The following is a 24,131-nucleotide window of genomic DNA, read 5'->3' as shown; positions in this document are numbered from 1 at the left end:
CCCTTCTGGGCAGTCTCTCCCCGCAGTGAGCCAGCTGGCTGGGTCCAGGGGGGCTGGGGGGAGGTGGTGGTGTCTTGCCATGGAGCTGGTGGCCCTTTGGCTACTGCCGGCCACCAGGCACTGCCAGGCTCTCCCGGGGCTGTGGCTGCTGGTTTCTGCAGCCCTCTTGCCTGATGTCTCTGTGCCACCCACAACCCTAACCCTACCCCCCCCACCAGAGAGGGAGCAGCGGCAGCCCGCTGAGTGTGCGGGGCGGGGGGGGGCAGCCTTCTTGCAGGCGGCGGCAGCAGCGGCCTCAGCCTCCTCCTTGCAGGCCTCTCCTCCGCGGCCAACCAAGCAGGCGCTGCTTTCCGCCCTCCTGCCGCATGCAGGTGGGTCGCTCCTTGTGCCAGCGGCGTCGCCGTGCGCCCCGCGAGCTCCTCAGTGGGCAACTGCCAGGCTGCTGCTGGGCGGGCGCCACCACCGAGGCCCTTGACTCAGCCGCGGCAGGCTTCCCGTGCTGAGAGTCACTCAGCAGAGCCGGCCCGCTGCTGACGGTGGCTCCGGGGCGCCCAGTGGCCGGTTGGGGCTCCGGGGTGAGGATGGTCGCCCTCCTCCTCCTCCTTCTGCAGCCGCAACTGGCAGGCTGGGCAAAGCAGGGCGCGGGGGCGGGCTGGGGAGCCCCGCCACGCCAGAGGCGCGGCTGGCTGGCTGGCCAGGGTTGCGGGGTGCCCAGCAGCAGCAGCAGCAGCAGCAGCAGCAGCAGGCCGCTGCCCAGCAGGTGCCCCCGCTGGCTGGCCTTCGGTGGGAGCCTCCACGCGGGGGGCTCCCTCTGGAGCGGGAGGCGAAGGTGGTCCTCGCAAGGCCTGGACTGCTCTGTCCAGCAGGCGCGGCACGGCCAGAGAGAGCGAGCTGAGTCCCACCCCGCCCCCGGAGGAGGCAGTGCCGCCTGCTTGCTGCTGCTGCCGCCGCCTCGGGGGCTGGTCGGGGCCTGCTGCTGCTGCCTGGCCCCTGCCGCGCGCGGCAGGGGGAGCCCTGGGAGGGGGGCGGCGGCAGCCCCGGGTTGGGTCCCCCGCCTCGCCCCACCGCCAGACAAAGGGCTGCTACCTTGTCCTGCCTTCTTGGCCCCTCGCTCTCCCCCGCCAGGCAGGGGCCTGCAGGCTGACCGCTCGGGGTGGGGGGGCGGCAGGCTGGCCAGCGCGGCGCCCCCTCCATTTTGGCGCCCTAGGCAACTGCCTAGTTCGCCTTAATGGACGCGCCGGCACTGCCTGTAGCAATGCAAGTGAAAATCAAGAAGGACCCATAGAAATGCTGTGACAGTGACACAAGTTCAAACTGTGAATGAAACACATCGGCTTGAATCGCTTCAAGTTAATGGTGAATTCTGAAATGGTGCCCATCAAATTATCTGGGGTTGGGTTTATTATAGTAATGTCTCACTCTCTCCAGGAAGAAAGCCACCTTGATTCAGCCAGTTGCCAATAGCAATAAGCAGAAGGAAACATCAGCGGTGAGAAGTGTCTAGTTTATCCCTCCCTGTCTGTCCCTCCTTTGCTACTGCTCCCTAAGGGAGCAGTGCAAAGGAGGGACACAGAGAGCCCAAGCATAAACACAGGGGAAACCCCAATTTAGAACACATGCATGAAGAGAGAAACGAAGGAGAAAAACAGGGAAAGAAGGGAAGGGGAACACAGCAACAATAGGAGGAGGGGAAGAACTGCTCCCAAGCGATGGTTGCTACCCCAGGTGGGAGAGCAGTTGAGGGCAGGCTGTTGCTACTCTGGACTGAAGCGTCTTTTCAATTATCTCACTACTCCTTGTCTCCTTCGTTCAAGTTCTGGGAGGAGTGTTCTAAATTGGGTTTTTTCCTGCATTTCTGCTTGGGCTCTCTATCCCTCATTTGCAAATGCTCAGTTGCAATTTGAAGGACACGGAGAGCCCAAGCAGAAATGCAGTAAAACCCCTGATTTAGAACACACACACAGTGAAACCATAAAGGAAGGAAAGAAACAGGGAAAGAAGGGAATTGGAAGGGAACGCAACGCAGCAACAATAGGAGGAGAGGAACAGGCAAGTGCGGCTCCAAAGCGGTGTAATGGCTTCAGTCCCTACCCCAGCGGTCGGAGAGCAGCCGATGGCAGGCTGTTGCTACTGTCTCTGAAGTTTTTTCTCAGTGATCCCACTACTCCTTGTCTCCTTCATGCAAGTTGTGTGTGTGTGTGTGTGTGTGTGTGTGTGTGTGTGTGTGTGTGTTTGCCACTGTCTGTCACCACTGCCTAGCTTCCTTCCTGCCTGCCTGCTGTACTCCTGCTGCTCACAGTGTACAAGGCAGGCAGGCTGCTATTGACCTGCCCTGCTCTCCCCTGGACGGAAGAGAGAGGGTATGCAGGTGCAGCTGGTCTTGCCTTTTGAAGGCAAGGGAACCCCACCACACCCCCATCTCTGTCTGTGGTCCACGGGCAGCTGCAATTATCAGAGCAGGCAGGCGCTGGGGGGTGGGGTGGGGAGTGCATGCCCTGCCTGCACCATGGGAGACGAGACTGTCCTTGGGGGGCTCTCTGAGGCAGCCGGGCTGGGAGACAACTGTCTCCTCTTGACTAACATACGGTACACCCATGTTTTCATATGCTTATATGGAAGTAGTTCTATTGTGTAGAATTGCACTTACTCCCAGGTTAATATTCATAGGATTGCAGCTTAAGGCTGTAATGCTGTGCACTAAATTTACTTGAGGAAGTCTGAATTAAATTTCAGTGGGACTTTCTTGAGTAAATTTAGTCAGGATGACAGCCACTAAATTAAATGGGATTTTCTTCTGAAGCATATTTAGGATTGCCTTGTATATAACCCATACTTGTGGATTCAGGTATTCAGAGTAAAAACTGTCTGTTGAAATATACATTTAATTCTAAGGGTATTCACATGTGCCGCCTAACCCAGTCTAGGGCAGCCCAGCCTGGATTAGGCTGCGTGTGTGAAGTGCCAGGATCCATGCAAATCCTGGCCCTGCTTGCCTGCCTGCCTGCCTGCCCCAGGTTTTTACCCAGAGCTTTTACTGAGGTTAAGGGCATGAGCACACCCTTAACCCTGGCGCCAAGATTGTGTGACCTCTTGGGTCACTTGGACACCAAGAGCCTCCATCAGACAGGAGTATCTCCCAATGTACCATGCTTGTTACGCTGTGCATTATGGGATACTTGGAGGCCGGAACACAGTGCAGATCCAGTGGGAGAGCAGTCTACACTTCCCATCAGTGTTGAAGGATGGTCTGGGGGGAAGGTAAGTTTAGGTCACTTGTAATTCTATGAGGTCTGTAACAAGCACAAGATGAAATTCTGGCACTATCCATTGATTGTTAAATGTTTACAATCTCTTTGTTATTAGATAATTTGACATGATTTTATCAAATATTGTAGTTTTTTGAATACTTAAAAAATCAATAAAACCTATGTGCTCGTTCACATATTTTCTAGGAATAATCACCTGAAAAATGTTAATTGCAACTTTGGATTGCTAAACATGTCTAATATTGCATTGGCATAAATCCATTGTTTTGAATGAATTTCATTTTGAACATCCGAACTAGCAATGCACACATGCAAACAGCAATGTGCACATGCACACAGTCCCGGACTACAGCAGTGCTGTCACTTGAGTAGGGGAAGGGATGGTTTTCACCTCTCTTCCTGCCCTCTGAAGCCCACTGTGTGTCACTGAAACATGTCCCTGAGAGTCATTTGATCTTCAAGGACATATTTTGGTGATGCACAGTGGGCTTCAGAGGGAAGGGACTTATAGTGAAAACCACCTCTTCCTCCACTCAAGCAACAATGCAGCTGCTGCAAGTGTGCAGTGCTAGTTTGGATGCCAGCCAAATACATTTTAGAAATGGAAAATTTTCCACAGCAAAATAAAGTACGGGAAATTTTTCCATCCCATTTCTCTGACATTACATCTTATCCTAAAAAGCACATAATGATTTTTTGTTGAAAAATATACAACACAAATATTGTTTTCCATTTTATGTCTTTCAAGTTCAATCATGACAGTTTTGTCTCTTTACAGTATACTTAAGTTCAGCATCTTCCATGCCCTGATTACTGAGATGGAGTCAACCATCAATAACATCCTGTCTTTCAAAGATATCCCTATCAGTAGTGGTGCTACCATTAGCATAGCCCTGAGCATCTCTGAAGATCTTTCCTCCTATAGGTCTGGCCATCTAATTGTGGAAAATCTCCTATGAGTTGACTTCTTGTCTAATTTATCTAATTTGTCTATTAATTACATACCCATTTAATTCTAAATAGCTTTTATCACAACATTTACCATTTGGAGGAAACAGTTGTTAGAATGTCACTACTTTTCACTGCAGGTCCAATTGTTATGCTTCAGTTTCTAGCTTGAAGCTTTCAATGGAGAATAAAAGATGCCCAAGGCAGAAGTCAACCTTTCACTTCTGCTACAAAGGAGATGCCATCTATTTCATGCTGTGCTAAGTATTCCATTGTAATTGCAAGTAAAACACAGCCTTCAGCATATCCTAATTTGGTGGGGGTGGGGGCAGTAAGCAAAAGAAGTAGCTTTAATTAACACATTTTGTTGTTCTTTAAAGAAGCTAGTTCTGCAAAGCACTCAAGAGTTATCTGTTAGCAGTTAATGCTATTGGGAGTACCTCACAGATTGAGCCCTTAAGGGGTCAATCTTATGGGATTTTTCCAAATAAGATTTGTAGTGAGCAAAAACAGAAAAGAAAGCTTTCTTTAAAAATAAAAATAAAAATCCAGAAATGACTAATCTGAGTTCACTCTGGGTGAATTTATTTAATGCTGAGAATGATGACATGTAGTGATTAGTTGTATGGATGAGCTGCAATAAAAATATGAAATTGAGAAAGAGCCATCTATAGGCTTATTTAGATATATTGTATGTGTGTATGGGTGTTTATACATTACACATGTACATGTTATGATGTGAATGATTGAAGATGCTGCATTCATTTTAAAAGTGAATTTCCATACATGGCCCTTCAAATGCAGGGTACAGATAGGAAATATACTGCTGTAAGCATATTTTATGTGTGTAAAGATCTGTCTATGCATACAATGGGTCTGTCTATGCATACAGTGGGTGAATAGGATTAGACTGTATGTGCATTAAATGTCAAACTTGTGTACAACGTATACATAGATGTAAGTATACAATGTATACATATGTCGATGTATACATAGATTATATATGTACAATATATAATGCAGGGCTTACGTACAATATAAATCAGATTGTCTTGGTTTAAATACATCTGCTTATGTATGCGATTATATATGATAAGACTGTAAGTATTAGATATAAAAAGCACAGCCTAGCATTTCGAGAATGCTATTGGAAAAGCATATGTTACTAATTTTCTGATGCCTTGCTTGTGAAAGACTTCCTTTGCCTGTGCAATATGTGTTCTTGACTGACATCCAGACTAACACTGCACTAGTGCAAGGAAGTTGTGCTTGTGAGCTCTGCTACGTCAGGAGCATGCATTCTAAGCTAGCGATCACTGATGGAAACTCTGGCACCAGGGGTGGCTCCTTAGTGAGGCAGGGTGAAGTGACAGCCTCAGGAGGCGCCTCTATGAGGGATGACGAATGTGGACATACTGCCCCCATCGCCTGGGCATCACAATACCTGTTTGCTGCCCTGCTGCCCTTCCCCATCACCACTGGAGTGCAGTTTAAGCTTCAGGCTGGGTGGCAAGCTCTATTTTCGCTGCCCAACCTGAAGTTTAAAATGCATGACAGCAGTGATGGTGAACAGAGGCGTAACTAGGGAAAACGGCGCCCAGGGCAAGCACTGAAATTGTGCCCCCCCCGCCCCGCGCCCCCCCCCAACATACATCTGACTGACACGTAATCTACTCTGTGAGCTAGCGTGGTGTAGTGGTTAGAGTGCTGGACTAGGACCAGGGAGACCTGAGTTCAAATCCCCATTTAGCCATAATACTTGCTGGGTGACTCTGGGCCAGTCACTTCTCTCTCAGCCTAACCTACTTCACAGGGTTGTTGTGAGGAGAAACCTAAGTATGTAGTACACCGCTCTGGGCTCCTTGGAGGAAGAGCGGGATATAAATGTAAATAATAATAATAAATAATAATAATACTCTTCCACCAGTGCCTGCCTATGCTCACATTCTGCCTGGTACAGAAAGTGATCCTCTATAAACACAAACTCAGCTATCTGGCCTCAAGCCACACCCCTGTGATTAGGGCTATTACAAAATATCTGTGTATTCAGGAGGCCATGCAATTTTGAAGGTACACCATAAATTCAAATATTAATTTATCTGAAAGTTATGCTTGTTAATCTGTTAGAGCAACAATTAGAAGCCACTGTTGCTAAAATGCATCTAGCAGCAATCAGTACACATCATATTAAAACCAAGATATACTGAGCAGCACCTTCATAATTTTTAGTGACACATTTTGGGTTATAGTGGATAGATTGCAGGTTTGTATGTGCATTAACTTGTGCCAGTTATGGCTAAAGAAGAATCTTAAAGCCCCACAATAACTAAACCACAAAGAGACATTTGTTAATACAGGTCACATACCACTTTGTTTCCATATGTAGTTGCTTGAATATATCAATGACAAGGACACTGATATAGTAAAATAATATGAAGCCTTACAGTAAAATGATATATTTAGCTCTTATTAACTATAGTTAATGGTGGGCTATGAACTGAAGCCCTCATAAACATTGCCGCCCGCCCCCCTTACTTCACAGTCTTACCACACTCAGCTGAGCCGGTGGAATAAACTTCTATCTTCTGCCCACAGAAAGCAAGACAAGTGTTATTTTTTTAATGCTTTCCAAGCATTTACGTTCCAGAACATGCAAGCCAGTAAAGTATGGAGAGAGCAAACGAGGAGCAGAGCGCGGCTGAGGAGGGGCCCGCGCCGCGAGAGGACGGGGGACTGGTGGGGAACGCCACAGCTGGAGGGCTCTCAGTGTTCCCGCCGCCTTGTCTTGTCTCCCGACGCGCCCAGGCAACCCTCACTTCCGGCTTCCATGCGACTTCCCCCCACATACAGAGTGGCTGCATTCTGCCACTCTGTATGCAGGGGGGAGTCGCATGGAAGCCGGAAGTGAGGGTTGCCTGGGCGCCGCGGCACATTTTTTTAATTAAAAAAATTTTTTTTAAAAAAAAAATTTGGGATCGGCAGGGGTCATGGCAGCGCCCCCCACGTGACCAGCAAACATGGCGCCGGGGGCACGTGCCCCCCTGCCCACTATCGTTATGCCTTTGATGGTGAAGGGTGCGGGGTGTATGAGTGGGAGGCCCTGCCCTCTTGCGTACCCCTGGCCTCCTCCATCCCAGCAGGGCGCATTTTAAGTTTGGGCCAGGAGCTTTCTTTCTGTCACCCAAACTGAAGCTTAAAGCTCAACCTGTGGTGCACCTCCTGCTGTGAAACCTCCCCCTCAGTCCATCTCAGTTGCTGGGTGTGATACAAACCTATCTGCTATCATTGTTGCACAAACCCAACATTTGCACAAGTGGACTGAGAGCACAAGACAGAGAGCAGTTTTGAGCATCTGCTCTGCTGTGGGTACATCTTTGTTTGTTGCACTAGCACAGTGTTAATCTGAATATCAGCCATTGAGTCTCCACTTTTATTATAAAGAATCATGAATTTGGTTTTCTTAGGTCAGCTTTTCATCCTCCTCAGGGGATGGGCCGCTCTGGGAAGAACATTTGCATGGTTGCATGCAGAATGTTCCGGGTTCCCTCCCTGGCATCTCCAAGATAGGGCTGAGAGAGATCCCTGCCTGCAACCTTGGAGAAGCCACAGCCAGTCTGTGTAGACAAAACTGAGCTAGATGGCCCAATGGTCTGACTTGGTATATGGCAGCTTCCTATGTTCCTATATGGGTGATTAAAATTTTAATAAATGCTTTGTTCAGTTCGTAAGCACTGATAATGAAACTGTTCCAGGGTGATTGATGAACACCCCTAAGTTTGCATTTGGGCTTGCATAGGGAAAATAGCTCGGAAAGGAACAGATCCACGTCATATTAAATTTGTGCAAAGTTGTGGACCAGGAAATGACTGGACTGAGGCAAGATTTAAGTTTCAATTTTTTTTTAAAAAAAGCTTTTATTAGAGGGAAGCGGTACAGTGGAAATAAATATGTGGTTAAAGCAATATTACTATTAAAAGAATGTTCAACTGCAAAGAGGCATTTTAGCTTAAAGTCCTAATTGTATAAATTCCCAGGTAGACAAGAGAAAGAGGCTATTTAGAGAGGGAGGTGGCTGGATTTAAGAAAAGGGATTGGGATAGAGTTGGGCCCAGTGAGGGGCAAACATACATATCACCTGATCTGGACGAAGAAATCTCAGGGCTCTTGGGAAAACTGAAGAACCTCGTTCCTCAGGGAAAGCTCAATCAGAGGCAGGGGCAGGAAGCTTGGAGGGGTTAGTTGATAGAGAGGTGAATCCATGAGGGTGCTTCCTCCGTGGAACCAGATTCCTATATTGGCAAGGAAGACTGGGCAGATCAGGCTAGGCAAGAAAGCCAATCTGGAGGGTGACACAAAGAACTGGACACAGCCTGGTGTGATGGTCTGTGACCAGTAAATCGCCCAAGCAGTTGGTGACTCCAAGTTAGATGGTACACAAAGAGCACCCTGGATCATGGAACTGGAGCTTGATATACCCAAAAACGTATCCTGGTGCCACATTGCTGTTGTCCTTCTTTGCTGAATAGGTGTGTTGGGTGGAACCTGCAAGGATTCCATTGTTGCTGATCGCTCTTCCTGTGTGTAATAATGTGGGAATTGCCGAGGCATACAAGGCTGGTTGTCATGACAATAGAGTGCATAGACATGAGACAGGGAAATCTGCATGGACGGAGGGTCCAGTTATCCAATCAGTACTTTTAGTGGATGCATTCTCAAGGTCCTTATTGCTGACTTGACCTTTTTTGTGAGGGGGAGAGTTACCTCCGAGAGCCTTATCTGAGTTCTTCCTGCTGAGTTAATTGGTGCATTAGCTTGCCGCTATCCGTTGTGAAAGGAGGGAAGGGGCTGAGGCAGTTCACTCTGGGTGCAGAGTGGCCTTTGCTGGAAGTTAACCTGCTTTAGTGAACTTCTGGGGTCTACTTAGGATATCTCAGCATGGGGAGGGTGTGCATCTGCTCCCCTTTCCTATTTGCTTGTTAGTAGCCAAATCTAGGGGCAGCTGTGGATTCTGGAGGTTCTACGGGCAGCCCAGGCTTGGCTGCTCATGAGAACAGCCTCTCTGTAAGCCTAGTCTGTCAATGTACTGAAAGAAAAACTGTTTTACTACCTGGTAACCATTACACAGTGTACTCAGTTATTCAGATTCTCAGCTTTCATTATTATTTTTTAAAGTGTATTTTAGCCTTCATACAGTGTGCATAAAAGTGAAGTACATTAAATGAAGTAATTTAGATGTGTGCCCAGATTTTGGTGTGTGTCCAGTCATGTCTTCAACCTTCTTAGGAGCCAAATCACAAGCTGCTTTTTAAATGTGTGGGAGCTTGTGACATTGAGGAGATGGGGAAAAACCAGAGAAGTGACCTTTACTTTTAATAGTACTGATGAAGCATTAAGGATTGCCCCCACTTCTCCTCCCATTTTTCCTCTGGCCCTGCCTTTCACCTTCTTCTGCAGTCTGCTGAAGCAAGCAGGATTTTAAGTGTGCCCCACATCAAATGGGGAATTCCTGCACCTTCCTACCAGTTTTGGGGTAGGGAGAGAGGCAGTTTCAGGTTCAATCTGGCTGTCCTCCTCTGCTTACTTCCCCAGTGCTGCGATTGTGCATTGCCACTTGGGAACAGAGATGGGGAGCTACTGCTGCTTCGCACCAAATCGGCTACTGTTGCAGCTGGGTGAGAAATGATCTCCAACCTGCAGGACTGAAGCTGAAATGTTATCAAGGCAACTTAGTGGAAAATTGTTGTCTGGATGTCAGCTTTTCAGGGGAAATACACCACTTAACAGTACATAGTGTATTCAGGTAATAGCTTTTAACCCACCCTGCCTCCAAAAATGTTCCAAAAGCTATATCTGAAAACATTTTCATATACTATAATTTTCCTGCTAGTGTCAATGTTGCTATTATGGCTTCAGCATTTTCGGAAAACATGAGTAACAAGAGAGGCAGCAGTCTGTTGCAGCCAAAACAGCAGTGTCTTGTGGTACCTTAAAAAACTAATAGATTAAAAAACTAATAGATTTATTGCGGTCCAATAACAGACTGGAGCCCACTTAGATACACACAATGTCATTCTCGGTGGATATAAATATATGCAGGGTATAGAGGCAAATGAACAACTTGTAAATAGTTGGATCGGAAAGTCATGAAATGCAAGAGGTACAGCCCGTAGCGTTCATGTGCAAAGCTAAGATGTATACAAGGAAAGCACAGTGAGTGACCACTGCTTGGGGACAGCACAGTCTTCCTAGTTTTGGAATGCTAATTTTATACCAGTTGAGATGGTGGATGTAAGACAAGAAGTTGGAGGGCTGTTAACTGGGAGGTAAAGCAAATAGCAATTAGACAAATAAGACTGCAAGCGTGTTCACCCTTGCCGAGGGGTAAGGGCCACTAAGCAGTGGGACTTGCTTCTGGTCAAACATGCATAGGATTGTGCTGTGTAGGGTCACAATTATTAAAATTACATCAAATTCAAAGGCTATCTAAAAGATAAATAATAAAAATATATACTTGGAAAATTTAATCTGCCCTTTCCTTAAAGTATGGCTAAACAAACACATGTAAGTAGGGTCAGTGCTGTCTCTTTCCACTGACTGTCTCTGGTAAAGCTTGATATAAACCTATTGTATTCTGAAGCCAAATCCTATTACCGGATGTTATAAATTCCCTGGATCTTTAAAAATAACCTTTACAGAGCTGCCAACTCCTTGCAGAATAGAAATTCACTTTGTTCCAGTCACTTTGCTTTCATATAAGAACATATAGATGACATTATGGAACCACCAAGTTTGATTTTAATAGAGCCTTTTTTTTAAAAGAGCTGCAGACTTTGTTAGTTTCACAGTGGTAATATATTTTTCCATCTTCTATTTTTTAAATCAGATTTTCAGAAAATCATACTTAAATGCATGTTGCAAACAGAAGGCACAGTGTGTGCTAAAACGTCTTAAGTGAGAACTTGTTATTTTTATATCTCCCTTTCATCTTCTAAATACAGATGAAAGGAAGTACAGTATAGCAAAACATGTCACAATAAAACAGGGACTGGCAAAATAAGGCTTTTAGACTGTTTCTGGCCTGGTAACACTTCTCAAGCACAAAAAGCAGAAAACCATGAGTACCAGTATCACAAAGTTTATGTGCAGTGTAATATGAAAGACAGATGATAAGATGATTACAAAGTTCTTTTAACTTTCAATTGCACATTAAAGAAGGCCATCGGAAAAAGATTTGTTTATTTATTTATTGCATTTATATACTTCCCCATCCAGACAGCTCTGGGCGGTGCACAACAACACCAACAAAAACCCACAAATCAATCCTTTTAAAAACAGTCATTACAGAACAATTTAAAAACCACATAAAACCATTAACAAGTAAAACAGTTTAAAAACCCTGGAAGACCAGGCCAAACAGATAGGTTTTAAGAGCTCTCCTGAAAGCCAACAATGAATTCAAGCTACTATCCAGAAGCAGCTACAGAGAAGGCCCGCCTCTGAGTCGCCACCAGATAAACCAGTGGTAACTGGAGACGGACCTCCTCAGATGACCTTAGCATGCGGTGAGGATCATGCAGAAGAAGGTGCTCTTCTGTGGATATGTGGATGAAGTCAAAGGCATAAAACAAAAGGTGCTACTTGAACTATTTTTTTAAAGTTCTACTGGAAAATGGCTTGAACACATTGACAGAGGAAGCAGCAAATATGCAAGGCAGGTACCATGGTTTCTCATTCTGTCTCGACCATGAATCACCATATATTAGATCCTGTGATTGGTGATGTGACATTCGTCTGTTGTTGCAACGTCACTCTTCCCTCTGTTAAACAGGATTGCTGCATTCTTCTGAGCTTCTTGTAAAAGAATGGCTATATGGGAATGGGTCAGTGGAAAAGGTGGCTATTGCTGAAAGCAATTACAAACCATTGTGAAACATGTTGGTGGGCAAAGGACTCAGCACTGACAAAAATATTTGGTTACCTGGAAAACCCAAAGACTTTCATGTAAATTGATGACATCACTGAAGACATGACACATCACTGAAGAATGAGAAAACAGCACTTCTGAGCAAAGCTAGATTTTTGCACATCTTTGTGAAGCTAGATTCCATTAAAATGCACTTATGAAGCATGAGTATCTTTGATATAACAGCACCATTATCTAAATATTTCAGGGTGGATCTGCTGAAAGCATGCCAGCCGGTGAAGGGTATTTTTGAAGTGCAGGTACATAACAGGATATTTGCTATGACAACTGAAAGCTTAAAAGCAAGACTTGAGAAAAAAGGGATCTGGCTTGTTTCTTTTCTGTATGATTTGAGAAGGTAAAAATACCTTTGCCTCAAGATGCACTTAAGAACGTAAGAACAGCCTTGCTGGATCAAGCCCAAGGCCCATCTAGTCCAGCATCCTGTTTCACACAGTGGCCCACCAGATGCTGCTGGAAGCCTACAGGCAGGAGTTGAAGGCATGCCCTCACACCTGCTGTTACTCCCCTGCAACTGGTACTGGGAGGCATTCTGCTGTTGAGGCTGGAGGGGGCCTATACCCCTCTGACTAGTAGCCGATGATAGACCTCTCCTCCATGATGTTATCCAAACCCCTCTTAAAGCCATCCAGGTTGTTGGCTGTCACCACATCTTGTGGTGGAGAATTCCACAAGTTGATTATGTGTTGTGTGAAAAAGTACTTCCGTTTGTTGGTCCTAGATTTCCAAGTAATCAATTTCATGGGATGACCCATGGTTTTAGTGTTACGTGAGAGGGAGTAGAATTTCTCTCTGTCGATTTTCTCCACACCATGCGTGATTTTATAGACCTCTTCCAGGTCTCCCCGCAGTCATCTTTTTTCTAAACTAAAAAGCCCCAGGTGTTGTAGTCTTGCCTCATGAGAAAGCTGCTCTAGGCCCCTGATCATCTTGGTTGCCCTCTTCTGCACCTTTTCCAGTTCTACAATGTCCTTCTTTAGATGTGTTGACCATAATTGTACGCAGTACTCCAGGTGTGGCCACACCATAGTTTTGTATAAGAGTATTATAAGAACATAAAAACAGCCCTGCTGGATCAGGCCCATCTAGTCTGGCATCCTGTTTTGCACAGGGGCCCACCAGATGCCGCTGGAAACCACAGGCAGGAGTCGAGGGCATGCCTTCTCCTGCTGTTACTCCGGACCTGTTCCTTTTGGGGAAGTGTGACCCCATCTAGAACATGATACCAAACTAATTACCTGAAAGCATTTGGTATCATCTGCAAATTGGGCCCCGTCGCTGCTTACCCCTACTTCTAGATCATTTGGGCTGTTGCTGTGCTGGGGCTTTGGCTGCTGTATAGGGCTGGCTGGCCCAAGGGCCCTGCTGGAAGAAGACAGAGGGAACAGCTTGGGTGGAGCACTGACTGCTTTGCTGTTTGTGTTTCTGCCCCTCCTCAGGTGTGTAACATCATCTCCTTGGGCTGTTGCTGTGCTGGGGCTTTGGCTGCTATATAGGGCTGGCTGGCCCAAGGGCTCTTGTCCTTGTGGCTCTCAGCCGTGGGGCAAGCTGCCTGGGGCCCAGAAGATCTCTTTCCTCTGCCTTGAAGATCCGTCTTCCCACAATTAAGAAGCCAGCAGAAGATTACGCGAGTCTGGTTTTGGTTTTTATTAAGCCAAGAAGCCGTGGTGGGTTAGTCTGGGGAGATGTGTCTGGGAGAGCGAAAAACTGGGTACGGAGTGGGGGCAGCAATATCACGGGTAGCGGGCAGAGGGAGGTATGGCGGTGGGAGTTGGGCAGGCCGTTACAGGGGAAATTGGTCCAGGCAATTGAGGCCTGTTCCTTTTTCCGGCCCTTCTCCCAACCCTCTGACCCCAGGGAGCTCTGAGAACACTCCCTCGAGCATTAGGGTGCTGCTGCTGAATGCCAGGTCAGTTAATGCAAAAACTTCTCTCATCCACGATTTGATTGTGGATGAGCGTGCTGACCTGGTATGTGTGACGGAGACCTGGTTGGATGCGCTGGGCGGGGTTGGTCTCTCTCAGCTCTGCCCTCCAGGTTTCCAGATCGTGCAACAGCCCCGCCTCGAGGGTCGGGGAGGAGGCGTTGCAGTCATCTTTCGAGAGACCCTCCCCGTTTCCAGGTGCCCGGTCAGGCAATCTCAGAATTTTGAGTGTTTGTCCTTGAGGGTGGGCCTCCGAGATAGGCTGGGGATTCTGCTGGTGTACCGACCACCCTGCTACACTTCAGTCTCCCTACCTGAGCTGGCGGGGGTGGTCTCGGAGGTGGCTTTGGGTTCCCCCAGGCTTATTGTTTTGGGGAATTTCAATGTTCACGCTGAGACCCCCCTAGTGGGTGCGGCTCAGGACTTCATGGCCTCCATGGCAACCACAGGCCTGTCTCAGTTGGTATCGGGCCCTGCCCACGTGGCGGGACACACTCTGGATCTGGTTTTTGCAGACCGGGAAATAAATGATATGGAGGTGGGGGAATTTAAGATCACTTCTTTGTCATGGACAGATCATCATCTGGTGGGGTTTAGTTTGACTGCTCCGTCTGCCCTCTGCAAGGGTGGTGGGCCAATTAGGATGGTCCGCCCCGGAGGCTTATGGATCCGCTTGGATTCCAGACGGCCCTCGGGGAGTTTCCAGTGTCCAGAGCTGGTGACCCTGTCGAGGCCCTGGTTGACCTCTGGAATGGAGAGATGGCCCGGGCTGTTGACACGGTTGCTCCTAAACACCCTCTCCGGCTCAGTGGAGCCCGATCTGCTCCTTGGTTTTCCTCAGAGCTTAGGGCAATGAAGCAACTCGGACGATGGCTAGAACGACGCTGGAGGAAGAGTCGCCACGAATCCGACCGAAGACGGGCTAGAGCCCATTTTAGGGACTATGCCGTGGCGGTGGGGGCAGCGAAGAAATGCTTTTTCTCCGCCTCCATTGCATCTGCTCAGTGCAGACAAACGGAGCTGTTTTGTGTGGTAAAAACCTTGCTCCACACATCCTCCCAGACAATGGGGGAGGAGTCATCTACAGCTCTTTGTGATCAGTTTGCCTGTCACTTTGCAGGTAAAGTTGCTAGCATCCGTGCTGACCTGGACTGCAGAGTTTTGGCAGTTCCGGCAGACGTGCCTCTGGTACCATCTGGTCCTGTTGTGTTGGATTGTTTTCAGTTGGTGCGGCCTGAGGATGTGGACAAGATCCTGGGCAGTGTGCTGGCGACTTTGTGCGCTCTTGACCCTTGCCCTTCATGGCTAATAAAAGCTGCCAGGGAGGGGACGGGCAGATGGTTGGAGGTGATCGTTAATGCTTCATTAAGGGAGGGCAGGATGCCATCGTGCCTCAAGGAGGCGGTGGTAAGACCACTATTAAAAAAGCCCTCCCTGGATCCCTCCAACCTGGACAACTATAGACCTGTGTCTAACCTTCCCTTTCTGGGCAAGGTGATGGAGCGTGTGGTGGCGTCCCAGCTGCAGAGGGTCTTGGATGATACGGATTATCTGGACCCTTTTCAATCGGGCTTCCGCCCCGGGTATGGGACTGAGACTGCCTTGGTCGCTCTAGTGGATGACCTACTCCGGACAGGGGGAGTGCGTCCCTGTTGGTTCTGCTGGACCTCTCGGCGGTGTTCGATACCATCGACCATGGTATCCTTCTGGGCCGCCTCTCGAGTATGGGAATCGGAGGCACTGCGTTGCAGTGGTTCCGGTCCTTTCTTTGGGGGAGGGTCCAGAAGGTGGTGCTGGGGGACTACTGCTCGGCCCTGTGGCCGTTGGCCTGTGGGGTCCCGCAGGGATCGATCTTGTCCCCCATGCTGTTTAACATTTACATGAAGCCGCTGGGAGAGGTCATCTGGGGACTTGGACTGAGTTGTCAGCAATATGCGGATGACACTCAGCTCTATCTCTCCTTGTCATCTGATCCTAGGGAGGTGGTGGATGTCCTGAATCGGGGGCTGGAGGCTGTGATGGGTTGGATGTGGGCTAACAAACAGAAATTGAATCCGTATAAGACGGAAGTACTGTTGGTCAGCGGGAGAGCCAATCGGAATGAGACGATTCTACCGGTTCTGGATGGGGTTGCACTCCCCTTGAAGGAGCAGCTTGGGGGTACTACTAGACCCGGCTCTGCTTTTGGAAGCTCAGGTGGAGGCGGTGGCCAGGGGTGCCTTTGCACGGCTTCGGCTGGTGCGCCAGCTGCGTCCCTCTCTCGAGAAAGCAGATCTGGCCACGGTTACCCACGCCTTAGTCACGTTGCGGCTGGATTACTGTAACGCACTCTACGTGGGGCTGCCCTTGAAGAATATCCGGAAACTGCAGCTAGTGCAAAACGCGGCAGCGAGGGTTTTATCCGGAGCTGCCCGTTGGGAACATATCACCCCCATTTTGAAAGAGCTGCACTGGCTGCCGGTTCGTTTCCGGGTCCAATTCAAGGTGCTGGTTTTGACCTTTAAAGCCCTAAACGGTTTGGGCCCAGGGTATTTGAGGGACTGCCTGCTCCCAAGGGTTGCTGCCCGCCTGATGAGGACATCTGAGGGGGCCCTGCTCCGGGTGCCGACAATGAGGGAGGCCAGGCTGTCGTGCACTCGGGACAGGGCCTTTTCTGTTGCTGCTCCTAGACTCTGGAATGCTCTCCCAGTGGCAATTCGTTCCTCGGACTCCATCACGGCTTTTAGAAAGCTTGTAAAGACTTGGCTTTTTACCCAGGCTTTTACATAATTTTACTGCTGCTTCTGTGTGTTTTTATCTGTTGTATTGTTTTTATGGCTGTTTTATATGTTTTTATTTTGATTTTTTTAATTGCTTTTTTATTGTATGTTTTAATTTTTGTAAACCGCCTTGGGGTTGTGTTTTTAACGAAAGGCGGTATAGAAATGTAAAAATTAAATAAATAAATAAATAAATAAATAAATAAATTTATGAATAAATTTGCAAGCACTGGTCCCGGTACAGATCCCTGTGGGACTCCACGTCTTACTTGCCTCCATAGTGAAAACTCTCCATTTATACCTACTCTCTGTTTCCTGACTTTCAACTAGTTAGCAATGTACACATATACTTGTCCTCTTATCCCATGACTGCTAAGTTTCCTCAGGAGTCTTTGATAAGGAACTTTGTCAAAAGCTTTTTGAAAGTCCAGGTATACTATGTCAACTGGATCACCTTGATCCACACACTTGTTGACACTCTCCAAGAACTCCAAAAGGTTTGTGAGGCAGGATTGTCAAACATGTTGGTGGGCACTTCAATGGCTGAAGGAAGCACTTCTGAAGTCTGATGAGGACATAACCAAGGAAAAGCTGCAATCAGAACTTGTAAGTTTGGCAAAAGTCTGGGACAGGCTGAAATGTCACTACAGAGTCTTAGTCTTTATGTGATAGTTCTGATGTGATAGTTCTGGAGAACTATGAAATGGTGTACCAAGAGAAACAATCTGTGTGCAAATGATGCTACACTTGTGTGGTGCGGATATATTACGCTCTGAAATGCTTGAACTTGTTCAGTGAGGAATATACGATAATAGGTCTAGCTTACCTCCTGAGACTTTCAGTTACTTAGGTGGCATGTGAGAGAAGGTTTTCAGCTCTCAGATTGATCAGGAACAGGCTGAGGAGGATCACCAGTGCTGATCATTTGGAAGCATTTCTTTTGATGGTTGTTGAAAAATGCATTCTACTCTTACAAGGTCTGCAGGAGACATGTCAGCTACCACCCTCCATGACTATGTTTTGGCTCAAGTGGGGGATAGAGGTCTAAGGGTGAAAGAGAGAGAGGAGGAAAGCTGTGTGTCTACCTGGATCTCGCTGGTAGGAATCCTCTCCGAGGAGCTCAAGCACAAGGCAAGCTCATGGGCATACTTGGGCAGCATGCAATGACAAGCTGCATGCGGGCAACAAGGGTGGCGATGTGATGGGAACAGCAAAAACCCCATGTTTGAAGGGGCTTGTTATGAGAAAAATAATGTCCTGAGGCAAGGGGGAGACCAATAGATGGTTCCCTCAAGGAGTTTTCCTGATGACTTCAGGAACTACTGCTCCTGATAAGTCGTGAATTTTAGTTATGATTAGGTTATGTCTGGGTGGTGCTTTCCTGCATGCTCCATGAGGAATTATGTTTTTTTTTTTAAAAAGGGAGATTGCAGAGCAATCACCTGGACAAAAGAGAAGGAAGAATGAAACATCATACCTTCTGGCATGGACATGCTCAACTCTGATAATGGTAGAGTGACCAGCCAAGGGAACGGGACCCAGAGGAGGAGGAGAAAAAGGGTGCACAACACCCTCTTTTCCCTGAGGCAGAAGAGGGCTAGAGTGAGCTATCAAGCTACGGGGCACAGAGCTACAGCAATCAATATACAGCAACAAATTTACCCAACAAACATGGAGAATATTTTAAAAGTCTAAAACTGTCACATTAAGTACAAATTCAGCTCACATAAGAAACTTGTAAACATAGGGATGTAGGTTCCAGTGTTGCTGTAATTTGTTGAGGTGCTAGAAGCTCACCAATCTGGTTTAAAAACATGTGTTTTTATTAATTCTAAAAATAAAACTTCTCCCAAAGGATATTTTCAATTATAAAATAATAGAATAATTTTCTCTTTTGCACCTATTAGTACAAGAAAGTTTAAAAGGCTGACTTTGTCCTGTACATGAAGGATTTCATCCCATAAGAATTTACCATTTTCATTCATGGATTAAAAAAATTAGCACTTCTGTGAATTGAGTTGATTGAACTTAACAACAACAAAAACCGAGCTCTAAGATGTCCCCGCAGAAAATAAATTAAGAAGAGGACTCATAATATATACTGTAGAAATTTAAAGATTTTGCAAGCGATCCATATTCTATTTTAAAACTATTTTTGTAAAACTTCTTAACACACTTTCAGTGCTTATTTCATGTAGCAACAGCTTTGCATATTTTCTTTGAAGATTGAAAATACAAAGATAAATGATGACTAATGCGCACCATCTGCCTGGGGAAATAAAGATTTCTTACAGAGAACTTAGTTTCTTCTAAGCTGATTTGCTTATAAGAAAGAAGCAAAACCATTCCTCTGCTATTGAAATGAGGTTTTAATGTCTACTGACAAATTTTTAAAAAGCAGTATAGGCACTAGGATAACAGCATTTACTCCATAGATTAAGGTCAGTAGTGTCTCTTTTACTGATAAAAGAACTTTGATGTGACACAAACTATTGGTGTGAGGCCCTCAGTAGGTACACCTTGAAGCTATTCAGAAGAGCAGAAAATAGGGTTACCCCCTGAAAGGAGATAGAACCCTATTTTTACCTCATAGCAAACAGACGGGCACATGCTGCAGACCCAGCATAGAGTGTGAGCGACACATGGAGTGTGAGTGACACGCGGTTAACATTTTGAGGTTTCCTCCAGCCCCAGGTAGCCTTGTTGGTCCTCCAGCCACGCCCATGAAGAGCAGTTCCCTGAGTGGACAAGGCAAGCACGTGACCCAAGGAGACCACTCAGAGGGCTCCAAGCTGCAGTCCCGCTCTGCTGCTCCCTGATTGGTAGCCTCAGTTAACCCTTTCCTCGCAACTGCAGCACTGTCAAAGGCATTGAACTCTGTCCCCATGCCCAAAACACCCAGCTCACAACAAGGCAGGAGAGAGAAGAAAACCGCTGCAGCTGCTGCAGCCACAGCCAGCAGAGCAAAAGCCAACATGAACACACACAAACCCCAACACACACCCCAGATCCAGGAGGGACACAGCAGATGCCCCCTGGAGCAGTTGCCAGATGCTGGTGAGAGCAGCTGCCAGATGCCCCACAACTAGCCCAGGCACTAAGCTGGTGGCAAGGGCGATGAGATGTGTCTCCTACCACCCCTGTCCAGTTGCCCCCCTGATCACAGTGGACGGGTAGACAAGCAGGCAATGGGGAGTGTGCACCTGCCCTCCTTGCCACATGTGCCACCACCCCCTTCTGTGGCAGCCCCCATCACCCCATCTCATCATACAACAGCATGGTTTGAGAAGGGGAACCTGCCCTGCCCCCTCACCCTCCCCGCAGCTGTGGCCTCCATGCCACCCCCCGTCCCACTGTATAGTGTGTGTAGATGGTAAGAACTCCCCTTGCCCCCCCACTGCCGCCATAGCCAAGTGGCGACTCTGCCTCCCCATCAATCTGCCACTCCCACTCCCTGGCAGCCTCCCAAATAACAGGGAAGTCAATCTGCAACCCATTTTGGTCCTCTGCGCGTGCACAGAGGCCACTCACGTTACCAGGCGAGTGGGTGTAGGAGCTGCTCTGCCCACCGCTGAGCTCCCTGCGGCCACCGCAAGTCCCCCACCGCCGCTGCCATTGCCACCTTGAGGCCGAAACACTTTTCAAGTATCCCAGTCACCATGTGTGCACCGTCCCAATCCCCCCCGCCGGGACAGTGGCGGGCAGAGCGGGAGCGGCTGCTTGGCTGACCATCCGCCTCTGTGACTCTTGCGTGGACAGTCTGTCAGTCTAGCGGTCACTCCTGTTCCACCCCACCACCACCACGGGAGCCGGCTACAGCCGCCCTGCCCCCCCCCCGCACACATGGTGGCTAGAATACTTGCAAAGGTCAGCAGTTTGGCTCAGTGGCGGGTGGGTGATGCTGATGCTGAACATCCGTCCACCCACCCCATCCACTGGCCATATGCTATGGCCCCGCATGTTCGAGGGCCCCACACACTCCCCGCATGGTGCGCATTTCAACATCCCCTCGCAGGTTGCGAAGGGCTCCCTCTTGCGCAGCTGCGAAGTGTGAGGGCAGGAGCACGCCCAGGAAGGAGAGCCCCATCCTCCAGCGGGGTGCCGCAGAACGGCCCTGGTTAGCATTGGCCAGTTCTGTTGTCACTGTCATGGCCCAGCCTGGAAGTGAGCGTGACAGCGGGCCGAACCTCTGGGAGTCTCTGGAGGTGAGATGTGAAGCGGGCCCGTTGTGCTTCGAGAAGGGGCTCCCCTGCCTGCAGGAAGGTCGGCTGGCCATCCCACCCACTCCCTGCCTGTTGGAGACGTTGTCGGACCCACCCAGAGCAGCCTCTGTCTGCTTGTGAAGGAGGAGAGCGTTGGCAAGACTGCTGCTGCTTCCTACCCTACCTTTCCCTGGATTCTGAGCAGGGCAGGGACTTGATTCTTGGGCTGCTCCCTCAGCACCTCTGCTGAGCGCATCTCTAGCCCGATTCCCTTTGAACTGGCTCCCAGCAGCAGCAGCTACAGCAGCAACACTCCCTCCCCCCTCCACAGGCACGAGAAAGGGGAGAGCAGCATCCCCATCACCTGTGCAGTTTCTGCCTGGATAGAGCAAGGGTGCTGGGGATCTGTACTCGGATCTCCCCAGTCCTAGTCCAGCACTCTTAAACACTACACCATGCTGCAGGCAAGGGCAGGGACACTCCTGCTCTTGTCCAGTGACTTGCAGGGGACAGTAGGGGGCACAAAAATCCCCATTCAGCCATGATACTTGCTGGGTGACTCTGGGCCAGTCACTTCACTCTCAGCCTGACCTACTCCACAGGGTTGTTGTGAGGAGGAACTTGAGTATGTAGTACACTGCTCTGGGCTCCTTGGAGGAAGAGTGGGATATTCTATATTATTAATTCTTCTAGACGGGCCATTCACCCTGTGGGGCGGCTGGAAAGCAGTTTGACAGTTGGATCGGGGGCACTGTGAAGTGGCAGGGAGCTCAGAGGCTTTCAGGTGAGCAAGCGACAGTCCCTGGCAGGGGGAAGCAAAGACTACGAGACAGAGATAGAAAGACAGAGAGATGGAGGACAGAGAGCACGAGCACAAGACCTGCGGGTGTGTGTGTGTGTGAGACGAGCGGGGGTGGCGAGAGTGAGCGAGAGCGTTGCGGGAGTGGTGAGACACTTGCGGGGGGAGACCGGGGGTGGTGAGAGTGAGCGAGAGCGTTGTGGGGGTGCAATGCCACATGCTCAGTGCAAGACCACACAGATGCTCTGTGCACGGACAGCTAGTAAAATGTAAAATGAATGAATAGTATGACGTGTCTGTGCAACTGTTCCCCTTAGGGGATAGGGCTGCTATAGGAAGAAGGATTTGAGCTCCCTGCCTGGCATCTCCAGGTCGGGCTGTGCGGGAATCCCGCCTGAGAGCCTCGGGAAGCCACTGCCAGTCTGTGTCGACAGGACTAAGACAGTATGAAGCTGGATGGACTAATGGTCTGACTCAGTGGAAGGCAGCTTCCTATGTTCATATTTTCCCTTGGGCTCATTTGCAAGGTGCCTGCCACTTTAAGGAAGCTCAGTGCTGTTTGCTGGACAGGCTTTCCCCACACAAACTTCTGCTGTGCTTTGCAGCCCACTCTGTTATCCAGGCTCTATGGTATCCCGGGGGAGGGAGCCTCAAGCAGCGTTCCACAGCGTTCCATGGACCTCAAACAGGACCTCAAGCCCTGTTTTTGCTGGTCGTGATCATAGCTTCCTTATGTCAGGTACACCTTACACCCCTTGATATGAATGCTAATTGCTGGTGTTTATTGCCTTTCTGGAGCTTTTCTGCCAGCAGGATGCATTTAGTTTATTAATACTAGTTAATTTTCTGCAGTACTGTATCCTGTAGCACTCCCACTGACTCCGTGTTAGTGGTATTGGATTTTAAAAAAAAGTTTTTATTTAACATTTGGAACGCACTTCCTAATGAAATTAGAGTTTCCCCTTCTCTGAATATTTTTAAGAAGGACCTGAAAACATACCTGTTTAGCCAAGCTTTTAGTTTATAGTTTTAAAGCTTCAGGTTTTAGAGTTTTTATTTGTATTTTAAATTGTTTTAATCATATTAATATTTTAATGGTTGCTTTTAGATTATGAAGCGCCCAGGGACTTTTTGTATGGGGTGGTGTGATGAAAGAGGAGTTACTCTATGCTTTCCTGGGATCTACCCTTAGTAGAGAGATTGCTCTGATCCCAAATCTAGGAGCACACTACTCCTTCGAGGTAGGGTGCCACCAGTTGAAGACTGATCTAAAGCCACTGGCCAGACTTAGACTGACCAGGCTTCAACAACCTAGAACTGTCTGGCTTGGGACTTACAGGCACTGTACAGCCGGAGTCCACACAACCCAGCTCTAGACAACAGTATATTATTCTTAAAAGAACTCAGCAGTAGTGAATGACCCTATGAGGTACATAAAATACAAAAGCATTAGCTAACAGACTAGCACTGAGTTTTACCTGAGTCTATCAGTAGGCAGGTCCTTGGCTGAGAAAGCGTTCATCTCTGCAGCTTCTCTGCTGGAACACCTATTTGCAGATGGAGAAGGGTAAACACTGGCCAGGCCTTTGCCCTCTAGATTTAAAGGCATTAATGAGGGGGTGAGTTGGGTCCAGGCGATTGTCGGTCTCACACCTGTCCGTCGTTCAGAGTATTCTGATTTTCTCCCCTCTGGGTGGTGAAATGCAAAGTGTCCCTATCTCCTGTGCCAGATAAGATTAGGGAATTGGTGAAGAGTGGGTCTGTTAGACGTGCTCTCGCGTCAAGATGATGGAGTTCTGAGTTTAGTCACATACGGTATAGAAATGTACTAAATAAATACATAATATTGAAATAAATAAATAAATATTCAAAATATTTCTCACATTGAGAGTGGATTTGTGATCTTTCTGGCTTATTGCCAGCTTCAGATCCTGACTTTCTTGCATACCCAGTTTAGACGAAACCAGAAATCACCTGATGTGGATGTCACGGACATCCAGGATTCAGTAGCAGAATCCTTCCTCTCCTCATACACAAAGGGGAGTGGGGGCAAGTGAGCCTGAAGCTAGGGGATGTTGTACAAAGCCAGGATTAAAACTTGACTTCGTGATGTCTGAACTGGGTTTCTGATACCATATTTAGGGAATAGGCCAGGCCATAAGCAGGAAACTGAGCAGAGAATATTCTATAATGGCAGCTGTTGCATAAATGGAGGGTAGAATAGCCCATGGTGAAGAGCTGAACATTAG

At 48.1% G+C, this 24,131-nt stretch overlaps 1 protein-coding gene across 18 annotated transcripts in view; it reads left to right on the top strand.

The window, feature by feature from the left end:
- Window positions 1-24,131, top strand: part of CACNA1D (calcium voltage-gated channel subunit alpha1 D) — a 455,958-nt gene that overhangs the window by 146,657 nt on the left and 285,170 nt on the right. The window contains exon 1 of one of the 18 annotated variants that reach the window (XM_053289181.1): window positions 22,515-22,621. The exons of the other annotated variants lie outside the window; for them this stretch is intronic. The gene's annotated coding sequence lies outside the window, so the exon portion shown is untranslated. Of the gene's footprint in view, window positions 1-22,514; window positions 22,622-24,131 lie in introns of those variants that run through there. 18 annotated transcript variants of the gene reach the window in all.

The sequence above is a fragment of the Hemicordylus capensis genome, chromosome 2 (assembly GCF_027244095.1).
Source record: "Hemicordylus capensis ecotype Gifberg chromosome 2, rHemCap1.1.pri, whole genome shotgun sequence".
NCBI lineage: Eukaryota > Metazoa > Chordata > Lepidosauria > Squamata > Cordylidae > Hemicordylus > Hemicordylus capensis.
The sequence above is the reverse complement of the archived record's forward strand: the minus strand, read 5'-3'. Positions and strand labels throughout refer to the sequence as shown.